General features: G+C 44.4%; 1 protein-coding gene across 1 annotated transcript in view; it reads right to left on the reverse strand.

The window, feature by feature from the left end:
• The window catches only part of RNF19A (ring finger protein 19A, RBR E3 ubiquitin protein ligase), a 95,902-nt gene extending 84,885 nt beyond the window's left edge, over nt 1-11,017 (reverse strand). Inside the window, exons 1-2 of the mRNA XM_067537260.1 lie at nt 10,533-11,017; nt 7,325-7,481 (exon numbers count right to left, since the gene is read on the reverse strand). The gene's annotated coding sequence lies outside the window, so the exon portion shown is untranslated. The remainder of the gene's footprint in view (nt 1-7,324; nt 7,482-10,532) is intronic.
• Nucleotides 11,018-13,129: the final 2,112 nt, after the last annotated feature.

Raw genomic sequence — 13,129 nt, forward strand, 5'->3', positions numbered from 1 at the left:
GAATGGAGAAGGAGGGACGGGGCATGGAACGGAGCGTGTGCGACATCTCTCAGAACAACAGCTCGGAAAGGCAGGTAACCGTTTTTCATTCGAGTGATTGCACATGTCCCTTCCACTGCAGGATTAATGCGGAGGTAGGCTCAGAACAACAACTGTAGAACAACCCATCCAAAACTAGCATCGTTCCTGGGACTGATGGGAAATGGCATAATGAGTAGCAGAGGCATGTATGGATGACTAGGTTGCTGCTTTGCAAATGCCTCAAACAGGTATTTGTGCTAGGAACGCTACTGAAGCTGCTTGCACCGGTCGAATGAGCCAATACTCTAAGGGATGGCATGACATTAGTTAATTGGCAGCACCAACGAATACAAGAGGAAATCCAGGAGGAATCCTGTGTTGAAACTAGTCTGCCTTTCATCCTGTCTGCAACTGCAATAAATAACTGCACTGAAGACCTAAATGGTCTGGTGTGGCCCAAGTAAAAGGCCATTACTTGCCTCACATCCTACAAATGAAGCTTCTGCTCATCTGTATGCATGTGAGGCTTCAGGAAGGACATTGGCAAATACACTGCCTGATTAATGTGGAAATGGGAAGACACCTTTTTCAAGAATTCTGGGTGAGGTCAGAAGTAAACTTTATCCTTATGGAAAACTGCATAAGGAAATTCTGAAACCAAAGCCCTCAGTTCACCCACTCTCCTTGCTGAGGTTATCGCCACCAGAAACACCACTTTCACAGAGAGGTGGAGTAGGGAGTAAGTCACAAGAGGTTCTAAGGGAGGCCCCGTTATTTTGTTATACAAGGTTGAGATCCCATGGGCAATAGGTTCGTGTATCACAGGGTATAGTCTGCATAACCCTTTTAGAAGTCTAATAGTTATGGGGTTGGAAAAAAAGTGATCTACTACCCACTGGAGAGTGGAACACTAATATCATGCCCACATGTACTTTAATGGAACTAACTGTTAGGTTTTGCTGTTTCAGGTGCAACAGATAATCCAAAATGTGGTCAGTGGAATCATGTACTGGAGACATACTTCTCCGCTGAAACCAGCTAGAAAAACGTTTCCATTTGGCCAGGTAAGTATGCCTAGTTGAAGGCTTTATGCTATTCAGAAGCACCTCCTGAATGTTTTTCAAGCCGGCATTTTTCAATGGTGACAGCATGAATGGTTCCTGGCTAACAAGTGGAGGGCCTTAGGTTAGGATGGAACAGATGGCCAAGGTCCTGAGAAATCATGTCAATCTAATGGGGTAGAGGAGGCCTCACTAACAATGCTAACAGGGTTGAGAACCAGTGTTGAGGCCATGCTATTGCTATTTAAATGAAGCAAGCATGATCCTGCTTGGCCTTGAACAGGACTCTGGGTAGCAATGGTATCAGAGGAAAGGCATACACCAGGGAAATCGTCCACAATAGCAGGAATTACCAGGCAGCAGCTTTGCACCATTCCTCTCTATATTCTCCTAGCCTAGGATGCATAGGATGGTTGAATGGGGAAACTTACACATTACCAGTACACTTTGGCTCTGTTAGCTGTGGATACCATTCAGGATCCATTTGGTTAGAGATCTGAAAATATGGCAGCTCCATTTATGACCTTCAAATTGAATGACCAGGGCTTTTGATTGCCTGTGGAGACATGATTTAAGCTTCTCCTAACATCAAAAAAGAATATAAGTGTCTTGCTATTTAATTTGTAAAGGCAACAAAAGTAAATGAAAGCTGCCCTATAAGGGTATAGAGGGAGAAAACAAGACCACTTTTGGTAGGAAGCTGGGACAAGTGCAAAGTACTCCCTGGAAAAAAGCAATAAATAAGCTGCATACCCCTAGATTGAACAGCAACAGGATAAAAAATGAATACTGATTCAGACCTCCTAGGGTGGGGTATTTGGTGCAGGATCTTATGATTCCTATGTGGAAAAGGAATCTTCCTTGAGGACATGTTATGAATTGGTCAAGTTTAAAGAGCACAGAATTCAGATCCCACAGCTGAACTTGTTTGCAGATCAGCAAGTCTACTGTGAGATTGTCAGCTCTGGAAACATGAAGAGCAGATGTGGAAAAAGAGGATACTTCTGCACAACTGACCAGAAGAACCAGTTTCCTGTTGGGCTTCACTCTTCAATCCGCTTGCCAATTGGACTAGGCAACTACAACCATATCATCCGTTCAAAGTCAGACGTCCCTGTGGTGCTACGTGTTTGGAAGACAGACAACCAGCATTAATGTGCTTACATAGAGGATGCTGATGAAGCGAAGGGCCTAGGTCATCCTGGAGCCTAAGTGGATTTCCAAACAATCTGCTGGCTTCTGTTATAACATGCCATCTGTCCAATTATAACCAAGAAGACTCTTTTAGCAGTCTGGCTGTTCACTGATACATTTATTATGAGAGAGACTGTAAGAAGAGATCTTACTGACAGGAAGAGTTGCAGCATATGAGATGTGGACAGTGTACAGCACCAAATCCTCAGGTCTGAAAAGGAGACCTGAAACCCTTGGATGCTGGTGTAACTGAGGATCAAGTCTATCTGGTTTGATTGGATCAGTTATCCCACCTTCTTCATCAAGGGAAAAACATTTTTGCATATTTTGATGTTTTACCAGAGTCTCCAAAAAAAGATTTATTGCAACAGTATCAGTGAGCATTCTCCCTCACTCCCATTCCAGTTCACCACTAGACACATTAACTAGAACATACTAAAAGTTCTATGCCCTTCTTCTGTTCCTTCACAGGAAGGGAACTAGGTGAGCAAAGTGTCTAGATAGGGCCACATCAACATCTTTCCTTTTTGAAGTGCTACTACTGTTATCATCATGATTATGGTTAAGGTCCTGCAGGCAAATAAGTGTCCAAAGGGGAAAAGAGGGGAATTTTTAAAAATTACTACTGGTGTACCATACTTGAGATAACACTGATGCTATAATGATAGGAGAGTAAACTTCCTTTAAGTGGATAGGCACTATAAAATGCCCATGTCCACTAAGGGTATAGAGTGTCCAGTCTGAACCTCTAGTCTAATAAAATGATCTATTTGAGGTCCGCAACCATTATAATTCACACTGAGAACTGTTTCTCCAAAAATTAAATAGGGTAAAGCTAGCTCCTAAAAACCATTTGTATGGAAACAGGAACATGCTGTGCTAATGTCTTGGAGCTTTGGCAGTTTTTAAAGGAAGATTTCCCTGTTTTGGGGACTTCTTAAAAAAAAAATCACTTCCGTGGAAAGAAAAGTGTCAAATTCTGTAAAGTACCTGTGACGCTGGCTGGATTGGGGGGCCCTTGAGGTGTATTCAGGAACTCTGATTACTCCTTTCTACACCAATCTCGCCTTGAGGATGTCACGCTGGCTGGTTGGGGGGGGAGGGGGGGAGGGGGCATTTATTGTATTGTTTGACATCAGTATGTCAAAATCATCATAATTCCTATGAGATATGCCATGTCAGGCACTGTTAGAAAGGCTTATAATGTGCTAAGTAAGATGATGATATTTATGTTCATGTGTTATATGTATAATGGAAGTTATGGATATGTTTGATATATCCGTATTTCAAATTGTGCTGACTGGGCCACACTCCAGACAGGATGGCTACAGCAATAGCCTGCTTAATGGCCCATTAAGAAATTCACAGGTACAAGGGCCCAGGGGGAGAAGCCAGGGATATACCTGATTAGTCACCAGGACTTACGCATGTGACTCTAGTCTCCATTTTGGTTCCTGCAAAATTCCACAAGCAGCATGGCACAGACCAAAGGACATAAAATGCAGCTGCCCGGGATCCATTTTGTCTTTAGTCTGTCTTTGTCTTCAGTCATCACCTACCTCTGGATCAACTCATCTACAACTGAACTGAAGCTGTGAAACAAAGGACTAAGACCCATCCAGGTACTGGATGTATACCAGTGGGATTATACAACCTGCAAACCCCACAGTTCTATTAGAAACCTGACATATATGGACTTTCAAATCATTTGTATGTATCGGATTGCTTTAATCCTTTAACATTTATCTTATAGTTTGTTTCTTTTTATAATAAACCTTTAGTTTTAGTTACTAAAGGATTGGCTGGCAGTGTGGTATTTTGGGTAAGATCTAAACTTATATTGAACAGTACTGTGGCTGACCCTTTGGGGTCAGGAGAAACCTTTTTGGTAAAGAGCATAGACTTTTAAATAACTGGTCTCTTTACTGGACCTAGTAGCTGATTGGGAGCCAGAGACTGGAATGCAGTCAAGGGGGCTGTGTATATTTTTGTTTTGGCGTCTTGATAACTAGTGTGGGGAATCAGAAGCACTGTTTGTGACTGGTTGGGAAGTCTGACTTCAGTGTCACCCACCAGTGTTGGGAGAAACTGCTCTCCTTTTACAGCCTGTCCTGACCTTGGCATTTTCAGGTGGCTACCCTAGGCACGGACGGGTCACAGTACCATTTCCTCAAAACTAAAAGGCACCATGGACTTGAAGTAATTTTCTCCCAGGCTCCATTAAAACAGCCAATTTGCTCTCAATGAAATCCTCTGATTAAGTGGTCAACTGCTAAAATTGACACTCAAAAAAAAAAAAAATTCCCAGAACTTGAGGTAAATGATACTGACTTTTGAAAAGGACAAAATGAGAGAACTCCATAGAATTTTTGCATAGCTCCTATTTCAAACTCAAACTTTTCAAAGTAAGTTCTCCTGTTGGTACAGCTTTTATTCTGAAGTGATGCGGTGGGGAAGAAAAACTTTTTTACTCTGAAACATCTTTGAGGACATAGTCTAGTTCCTCCAGAAAATGTTGGACTGTTAAAGGGAAGGGCAATGAGCTTTAGTTTATAAGAAAAGCTCCACAGCCATGTGCCAGAAAATCCAGTGGACTACAAACGAGATAGCCACAACATAGTTTGGCAGCTTTAGAAAATATGGAGTTATGACAATTAACACATTAAAAGACAGTAGATATTTTGTAGAGTATTTTCTAGAGTATTTGGATAAAATGAAATGTACATCCAGAAAGAACCACTTAGAAAACATAAAGGAATGGTTAGCTATGATAAGCAGAGCTGCGGACAACTCATAATTCCTGAGGGGCACCTTAAATTTTCTTGTTGAGGACAACTTTAGGGGATACACCGGCCTTCAGAGACAGAATGTTGTAGAACATGAAGCAGCAGCTGTGTATGCTTGATTGCCGGGATTTCTGTTAACTACATTAGACATACGTAGTAAGCATGCTTTTGGGTAGAACCATTATTACACCTGATTTCCAGCATAAAGTAATAGCTAGGAGTTGAATGAACTTGTAAGAATTTGTCCTGATATTCATACTTTAAAAATATCTATAAAAGGATTTTTTTTTTTGATTTGTAGAAGGCTGTGTGCAGTGTTTTAGCTACTTGTCTAACAAGAGAGTAATAGTCATGCAGCAGATGATGGTTTGAGAGGAATCCTTGGCTTATATGTTAGAGGGAGGTCACTGTAGACTTTTCCCTTCTTTGAAAAGGGCTGAAGGAGTAGAAGCATTCTGGCCTTTTCTGAGGCCAAGAACAAACCCTTTAGCTGGAGGTGGGGTTTGGGACTTCTTTAGAAGTATATTGCATCTTCTATGAAAGTCAAGTAATTGATTAGATTAGATTCAAGATTTCAATTTGGTTGCTAGGAAAGTTTCATTCAGCCATGAAATCACACCAGGCCTCTCTTATCTCACATCCACCTGATGCTGCAAAGTATAGAGGTGGGATTTTTGCCCTTCCAATGCCTCAGCTGAGGAATGTGTCTGCCCCTCAAGAGAAGCCACTGAGATCAATCTGTGATAGTGCAAACACTGGGCTCAGTAGGAGACTAATGAGGTTCCTCTAAACAGCAGCCTGAGTGTAAATGCTACAGAAGAGCCTATAATCAAGGTCTGTAACATGCTACTTATACACAATGCATTGTAGTTTTCTTTGAAAGTCTTCTACTTTGTTTCCGTTTCTTGAGTCAAAAAAAAAAAAAATATTCTGAGTGCTACTGAAGCATCATTTTGAAAGTAAAAACTATGATACACGTAGTGCATGAGAACTGCCAGAAATACAAGTGAAATAGCTAGAGAGAAGAAAAAACGACTGACCCCTCCAACAATATGGACTCCTCAATTAGACTGACCTATACCTCTTTGATAGACAAGGAGAAAAATCACATGTGTAATGGTGGTAGATGTCACAGAAATTAGAATTTAGAAGTGATCAGATGAAAAACTAAACATATGAATAGACTAACATGTTACCACAGAACCTGCGTACGTATTTCATTAACTTTATGTAGCAATGTAGATCTGTCTGCTCAAAAAAAAATGTTCAGAAGTTAGCTGTTTTCACTGAAAACTTTACAAAACATGAAGCTACCAGAATTTAGTTACATTTTAATAATGTTGCCAATCCTTCCCTACTGATAGGGAAAGTACAGAGTGCAGTGACCATATGGGATCATAATTGTATTCTTTTTAGCAGTGGTCTTTAGTTTGAAGATCCAAGCTGGGGCCATTTATATGTATTTGATAAGTGATTAGTTCTTATATGACTATTGAATTTTTTCCAATTTTTGTATTTTTTAGTTTATTGCAGTGGTCCCCAAATGTTTTACCCACACACGCTGCTTACCCTGTCCACCCTCCTTCCCAGGTGGGGCTGGGAGTGGGGCCACGGCTAGGACTGGGGCTTGGAGCAGGGCCGGGGTCTGAGGCTGGGACCAGTGTCATGGCAGCAATGGGCCCTGGGATCCGTGGCGGGGCCCAGAGACCACAGTCAGCAGGCTAGGAGCTGAGTGCCAGAGCACCGAGCAAGGGCCACAGCCAAGCCAGGGGCCACTGCTGGGAGTGGGGCTGGAGCAGAGTCCAGGGGAGAGTGGGCTGGTTGGTGCAACCCTTCCTGACACCCAGGGGGGCTGGCCTGGGCCCTTACCGTGCCCACTGAACATTCCTCCATGCCCCTCTAGGAGTGCATGCCCCACAGTTTGGGGACCTTTGGTTTATTGTATGGCACAGACTATTGGAAATCTACAAATGAAACAAAAAACACACCACACTGGAGATATGGTTTTTTCTTGAAAATGTCCTCACTCAAGATTTTAAAACAGTACATGGAAAACAGAGTATCAAGATGGCAAACTGCATATAAAACTAATGATTCAAAGAAACACCCAGATATAAAGGGGGGGGGGGAGAAGAATCACATCCTGCCACTTATCAAATATACTGAAAAATGTGTATTCTACTAGGTATTTATGTAGCCTCTTAGTACAGAAAATAAAAACATACACAAGTCACTGAAAAACAAAGTGTAAACCGTCATTACCTTCTTGGTGGAAATGTATCTCCATGTGCAATTCAGGTGCACTTAGCAATACAACATACAATACCATTCTTATCTTGAAGTTGTGCGTGTGCATTGATTCATCCACAGTTACATATCTGCCATCCGCTAATGCAGAAGTGACCTTGGAAACTCATAGCTGGAATAAATGCAGAGGGAAAAGAAATTAGCTCCTTTCTGAATAAAACAACTATAAACATGAACACCAGATTAGTCCTTTGAAGAACTTTTATTAACCTAATTTATTTATTATTAAGCAAGAATCAGTTTGCATCTTGGCTCCCACTTACAGATTAGGAATCAGACCAAACACTTTGGAACTTAAGTGCCTGTGGATCTATGCTCCTGTTTTCATTAATTATTAAAATTTCTTCTCCTACATCTGGTGGCATACCAACAGTACACTGCATTATAATTCAGTATGCAAGTTAAGAGAATGATTTCTGGACCTTTGACCATGGGCCATAGTAAATTAACAACATAACACAGACAATGCACTTGGGCATAAGAAGATATGGGTGCAAAAAAAAGTAATTGCTGCTCTTGAAAGTTCACAGCTCTGTCAGTAACCTCAAAGCTTGATTTTTAGTACCAAGAAAGGATTCAGATGCCCTGTCCTTTTAAGTTGGAAGAGGAAAACAAGCATTGTGGTGGGCACTACAACAGGATAAATGAGAGCAGGAATGGATCCAGAAGATGTATGGTAGAGCCACCTACTTAACGGACAAACAACACATAACACTTCATTTGTTAACTCAAGGGGTAAGATAGGTATGCTTCATAAAGGTACACATTTACATCTGTCAAATACCTTCCTTCTTCCTGACCCACTGCTGTCATCACTAAATAGAAATTTAAGAATTTTGATGACTCTTGCATACAAGTTCTGCCATTTTGCATATACAAGACACACAGTTATTTTAAAAGATTTCAGTCCCCACTTTTAGGATTAATGATCAAACCTATCCTCTTTTCTGCAAAGCTAAAAAATGGCTGGAAATGCACAGAACTTGAGCCAGATACTAGACTTCAGATCATTTAAAAGCAACAACTACTTTTTGCCTTAGTATTTATATTTTGTTCAAAAATATAAGGATTTGATAAAACATTACAAATGTTTATCAGATTTTTCTAACTTCAATACAAATGTGTTTTTTAAATGTAAGCCATTTTCTGTAAAACTGTAGTCCCAAAGAGCAGCAACATTAGTGCCAGTGCAAGAGAAAGTGAAACTGACTGGTTTATTTTCATTTTCCAATCTGAATGAAATGCAAAACAGTACTCATTTTCAGGAAATGGAGATATGTTTTCCTTATTTTTTACTACATTTACACTTGCACTGAGCGATATAAACTGCTTCAAACACAGTTTCACAGCTCAATAGGAGTAAAATTTAGCAAAATAGGTCAGTCACATAAGGCTGTCCCCATTTTCAAAGATGCAAATGAATTTTGCCAGTTTGTGCAATTTCCAATTTATATTTTACTCCCATTACTCCCTCAGATTTGATCCATAAGTCAGTTGACAGATAATTCACTTTTTCAAGAGATGTGTAACACTTCATTCTCAATCGTAACACTAAACTGAAAGCCTTCCTTTGCAGTGGACAAAGTGAAAAGCTGCTCACCAGATGCTAAAGTCCAGCTTTTCCACTGGCAATAAAGTTTTAGAAGCTTTATTGGTGATGGTGGAGGGGATGGGGGACAAAAATACTGATGGAAATAAAATAAGAAAATCTAAGGTTCTGATTAGACCTATCTGCAGCATTTAGTTCTGCAATTCCCCACTCCTCATATACACTTTGCCCTTTTCACAATTTTGACCTTGGTGATTAGCATCACATTTTGAGTAACAGCTGATATAGTACATTAATCAAAACCAATGCCAGTTAAAACATTAATAGAAATGAACGCTGTTGTGCCCACCATGGGGAAATAGACACATTGTATTAAGAATCCTCAAGAATACCAATGCCAATCTCCTCCCCCTGCGCCTTTGCTCAATGCAGATATCAGCATTCTACATTTCACCTCAACATAACCTAAAGACAGGAGAGACTCCCTCAAGCATATTTGGCCCATGTGTCCTTATTTATGGCCCCAGAGGATCCCCCCTTGCAGACCTGTGCCGGTTCAGGTCCCTCAGTCATTTGTTTTGGGAAGCTTTCAGGGAGTCCTCCCTGGATATTTAATTTTAAGGGTGTCTGTGTTTCCAGCAATATTTTCCTACCCCAATCACACAATCACCCACTAACCTGTGTCTACACCAGACTTTTTTTTGGGAGGGGAAATCTCCCACTTCTATACTGGCACCAGTGCAAAGCCACTGGTGAAAATGCTAGGGATACAAGACATCAACTGGCATTAACCACTTAACCACCCCATCTCAATGCAACAAGGTGGTAAACATGTCAGCAGCCCCTTGAAGCTTGTCTACATTAGCACAAGCTCCCTTACCTCACCAGTGCCAGTAGTGGATGGTGGGTTTTAAATTAGGGGTAATCCAGTCTCTTGTGGTGGGGGCATTAGTCTCTCTCTCCTGCTCCCCACCCTGCATTATTGCTAAGGTTCAAGAATCGTGTGTTAGCCTCAGCTCCGGACCGATTTCCATGTGTGGGCACTACAGGCACCTCACAAGGTGTGTGTGTGCGAGGGAGGGCGTAGTCCTTACAGTCTCCCCCCACCTGGAGATTAATGGTAAAGTGGGAAAGAAGCCGCCCCCCACCCAGTGGCCATTCCCAGGCCCACTCGCCCTATGGGGAGCCCCATCCCCCGCTAACAGCCCCTGAGACCCAGCCCCTAGGGTGTGGGGCCACAGCGCGGCGACGCCCCCAGCTCCTGGGTTCGGCCCTGGCACCGCTCCCAACGGGGACAGGCCCCCCCTTGGCGCCGCAACCGGCTCCCCCTCCCGCTGGCGGCCCGGCCGGGAGCTGACGGGAGACAATGGACACGATGACTTCACCCGCCAGTAATGTGAGGAGCCGCCGCCGCCTCCGGCTGCCAGGACACCGCTCCGCTGCCGGCCCCCGCGGCAGCGGGCGGGGATCCCGGCCAGGGCCTGAGGACGCGCTACCTGCCCGGCCTCTCACTCACCGGCCCCGGCCCGAAGCGGCTCCCTGTCGGGCACACCGCGGGGCGCCACTCCCCGCGCGGCAAGGATCCCTGCGGCCGCACCAGGCCGGCCCCGGTACCTTTAACTCCGCAGCAGCACCAGCTGGGCCCGGCCCGGCCCGGCCCGGCCCCGCGCAGGAAGCGTCTGTCTGTCTGGCAGTGTGTGAACTGTAAAGCGGGCGAGGCAGGAGGCGGCGCCACCAGGGCGGGCCGGGCCGGGCCGGTTGGTTTCCGAGCCCCTACCCCCACCCCCACGCGCGGAGCGGCCCTGGGCCCCGAGGCCGCTCGTCCTGCTGCCTGGCTGCGGACGGGCGGGCCGGTGTAACGTGAGCTGGGGGCGGGCCGGTTGTTTTCACAGACTCTCGAGCCAGCCCTGTACGCTCTCCCCCCGCCCTCCCCCAACAGCTTCACTGACTAATGACTTCCCACTACTGGTGCTTGGTGGTGGGTGACTTGTTGCCTGCCACCCCTCTGACACAGCACGACTCTTGCCGACCCCAGGAGCCAGCCTGCCCTCATCACGGTGACCGTTGGGCTCCAGTCATGAGCTGTTAGGAAAGAAGAAGTTTGGGGGTCCCTGTATTTGCCTGCTGGGTGGGTTTGGGGCCCCTGCTTTGCCTTCTCTAGTTCCCCCTAGTCAGGGCTAAAAAACCACAGTGATTTGTTAAAAACAAAGGCTGGGTTTCATGACTCCAAGAGCTGGGGCTTTAAGGGAAAACAGCAAATATCATGAGATCCATGATAAAACCACAAGAGTTGGCTTGGCAGTGCTGCACTCCCTGTCTTAGAGAAAGGAGAAGCGTGTGCATGCATCCAGCCAGCACCACTCCCAGGCCGCCCTCATTTAGGAGCCAACCTAAAACACTGTCTTGTCCTGACTTGTCACCAAGTAGCTTGTTGCTGTTTTGAGGCAGCCTGCTGACGCTGCATTACTTCACAATACTATAACACATCAGTTGGTCCCACCAGAGCAGAGAGTGGTCCCCAAACTTTTTACCCCATGCCCCCCTTACTCTGTCTGTGCCCCCGGGACCCGTCCCCCGGCTGGGGCTGGGAGCAGAGTCGAGGGCTGAGACTGGGAGCAGGGCCATAGCAGCCAAGGGCCCCAGGGGCCTGGCAGCTGTGGCCAGGGCGCTGGGCGCCAGAGCGCCAAGGCAGGGGCCGCAGCTGGTGACCAAGCTGGGGACAGTGGCTAGAGGTGGGGCTGAAGCAGAGCTTGGGGCAGAGTGGGGCTGGATGGTGCTCCCTCCCCACCCCTCACGGGGCTGGCCTGGGCCCTACTGTGCCCCCCAAACGTTCCGGAGAGGCACAACCCACAGTTTGGGACCTCTACCATAGACAAACTCTAAACAAGGAAGTTCTAACCCATTTAGGCGATTACAGATCCCAGCATGCGATGCTCCATCTCCAGCCAAGCAACCTGGAGTTGCTTTGTAGAACTCCATAGGCTGTATTTTGGCCACCCCCGCTGTAACTGAAAACAAAGGAGGAGAGGGAGCAGTTTAATTTATTTGGAAGGGGATTTAGGGCAATGTTAATGTTAATTTATCCAAGCATGAAACTGACTTACTGAACTAGTGTTCAGGGACTTCACAGTTTTGCCGGCAGCAGCACCAACACAAAGTAATTATTTACTATTCTGTGGACTTCATACCCATTAAAATGTAAAAGTGCAGTGAGAAGAATGAACTATTGGAGCGTTTCTGTGGGGCAGAATTGTTGAGTGCTGATTAGCTTGCTGAAAATGACAAAGCACCAACTACATGCTGCAAAATATACACTTTTCCTACATTTCCATCCCTCATGTTGTTGCTTCAAAAATAACATAATATTTCTTAAAGTCTTGTTATTTCTTGCTCATTTCCACAATCAATGGAACATCATGTCAGCACTTGTTTGATGTTACTATCAACTCCTGCAGCATTTAAAATCTGTCCCTTCTTCTCTTTACACCCTGCCAAAACCCTGATTCACACCACTGTTCTCTCTCGCTTGGTTTACTATAATCTCTGGCCTCCTAGATTCCAACATTTGGCAGCACAAATAATCATTTGCCTCTTCTACCACATCACACCACTCAAGTTCCTTAACTAATTCCCAGACTTTTTTCACACAAAGTTCAAACTCTTCTACTTCACTTTCAAGGCTCTTGCTAACACTTCATCTCCCTGCATCTCATCTCCTGTCCACCCATTACACTCTGCAGGTTGCCTATTCCCCTTATCTTGTGGCTTCATTTATCTCTTCTTCTGATACTGACCTTCATGCCTTCTGTCATGCCACTGACTATGTCTGGAATGATAATCTCTATGAAGGGTGCTCACTTTTCCACAGATCTGGCCTCAAAACACACTTATTTTGCTTTGTTTGCCACCACTGAGAACCGCCACTCCTGTGCTGTCATACACCTCTACTCTTTCCTTATCTTATTCAGAGATATAAGTGATTATAAGAATCACTTTACAATGTAATTCACATTATCTTTGTTTTAACTGTCATCCTGCCTTTCTCTAGCTCTTCTTCAGTCTGTTTATTCATCCATTCCACAATTGTTCTTTAACTGGACCTTTCCTCCATGACTGTCCTTGAATATTGCAGTTAGAAATATTCTGTTCTGCATAGAATTTTATACCGCACTCATCACCGTAGTATCTGAATGCCTTTCAGTAGTGCATTA

The sequence above is a fragment of the Emydura macquarii genome, unplaced genomic scaffold (assembly GCF_026122565.2).
Source record: "Emydura macquarii macquarii isolate MOO-44397 ecotype Brisbane River unplaced genomic scaffold, CSIRO-AGI_Emac_v2 contig_383, whole genome shotgun sequence".
Taxonomy (NCBI): Eukaryota; Metazoa; Chordata; order Testudines; family Chelidae; genus Emydura; species Emydura macquarii.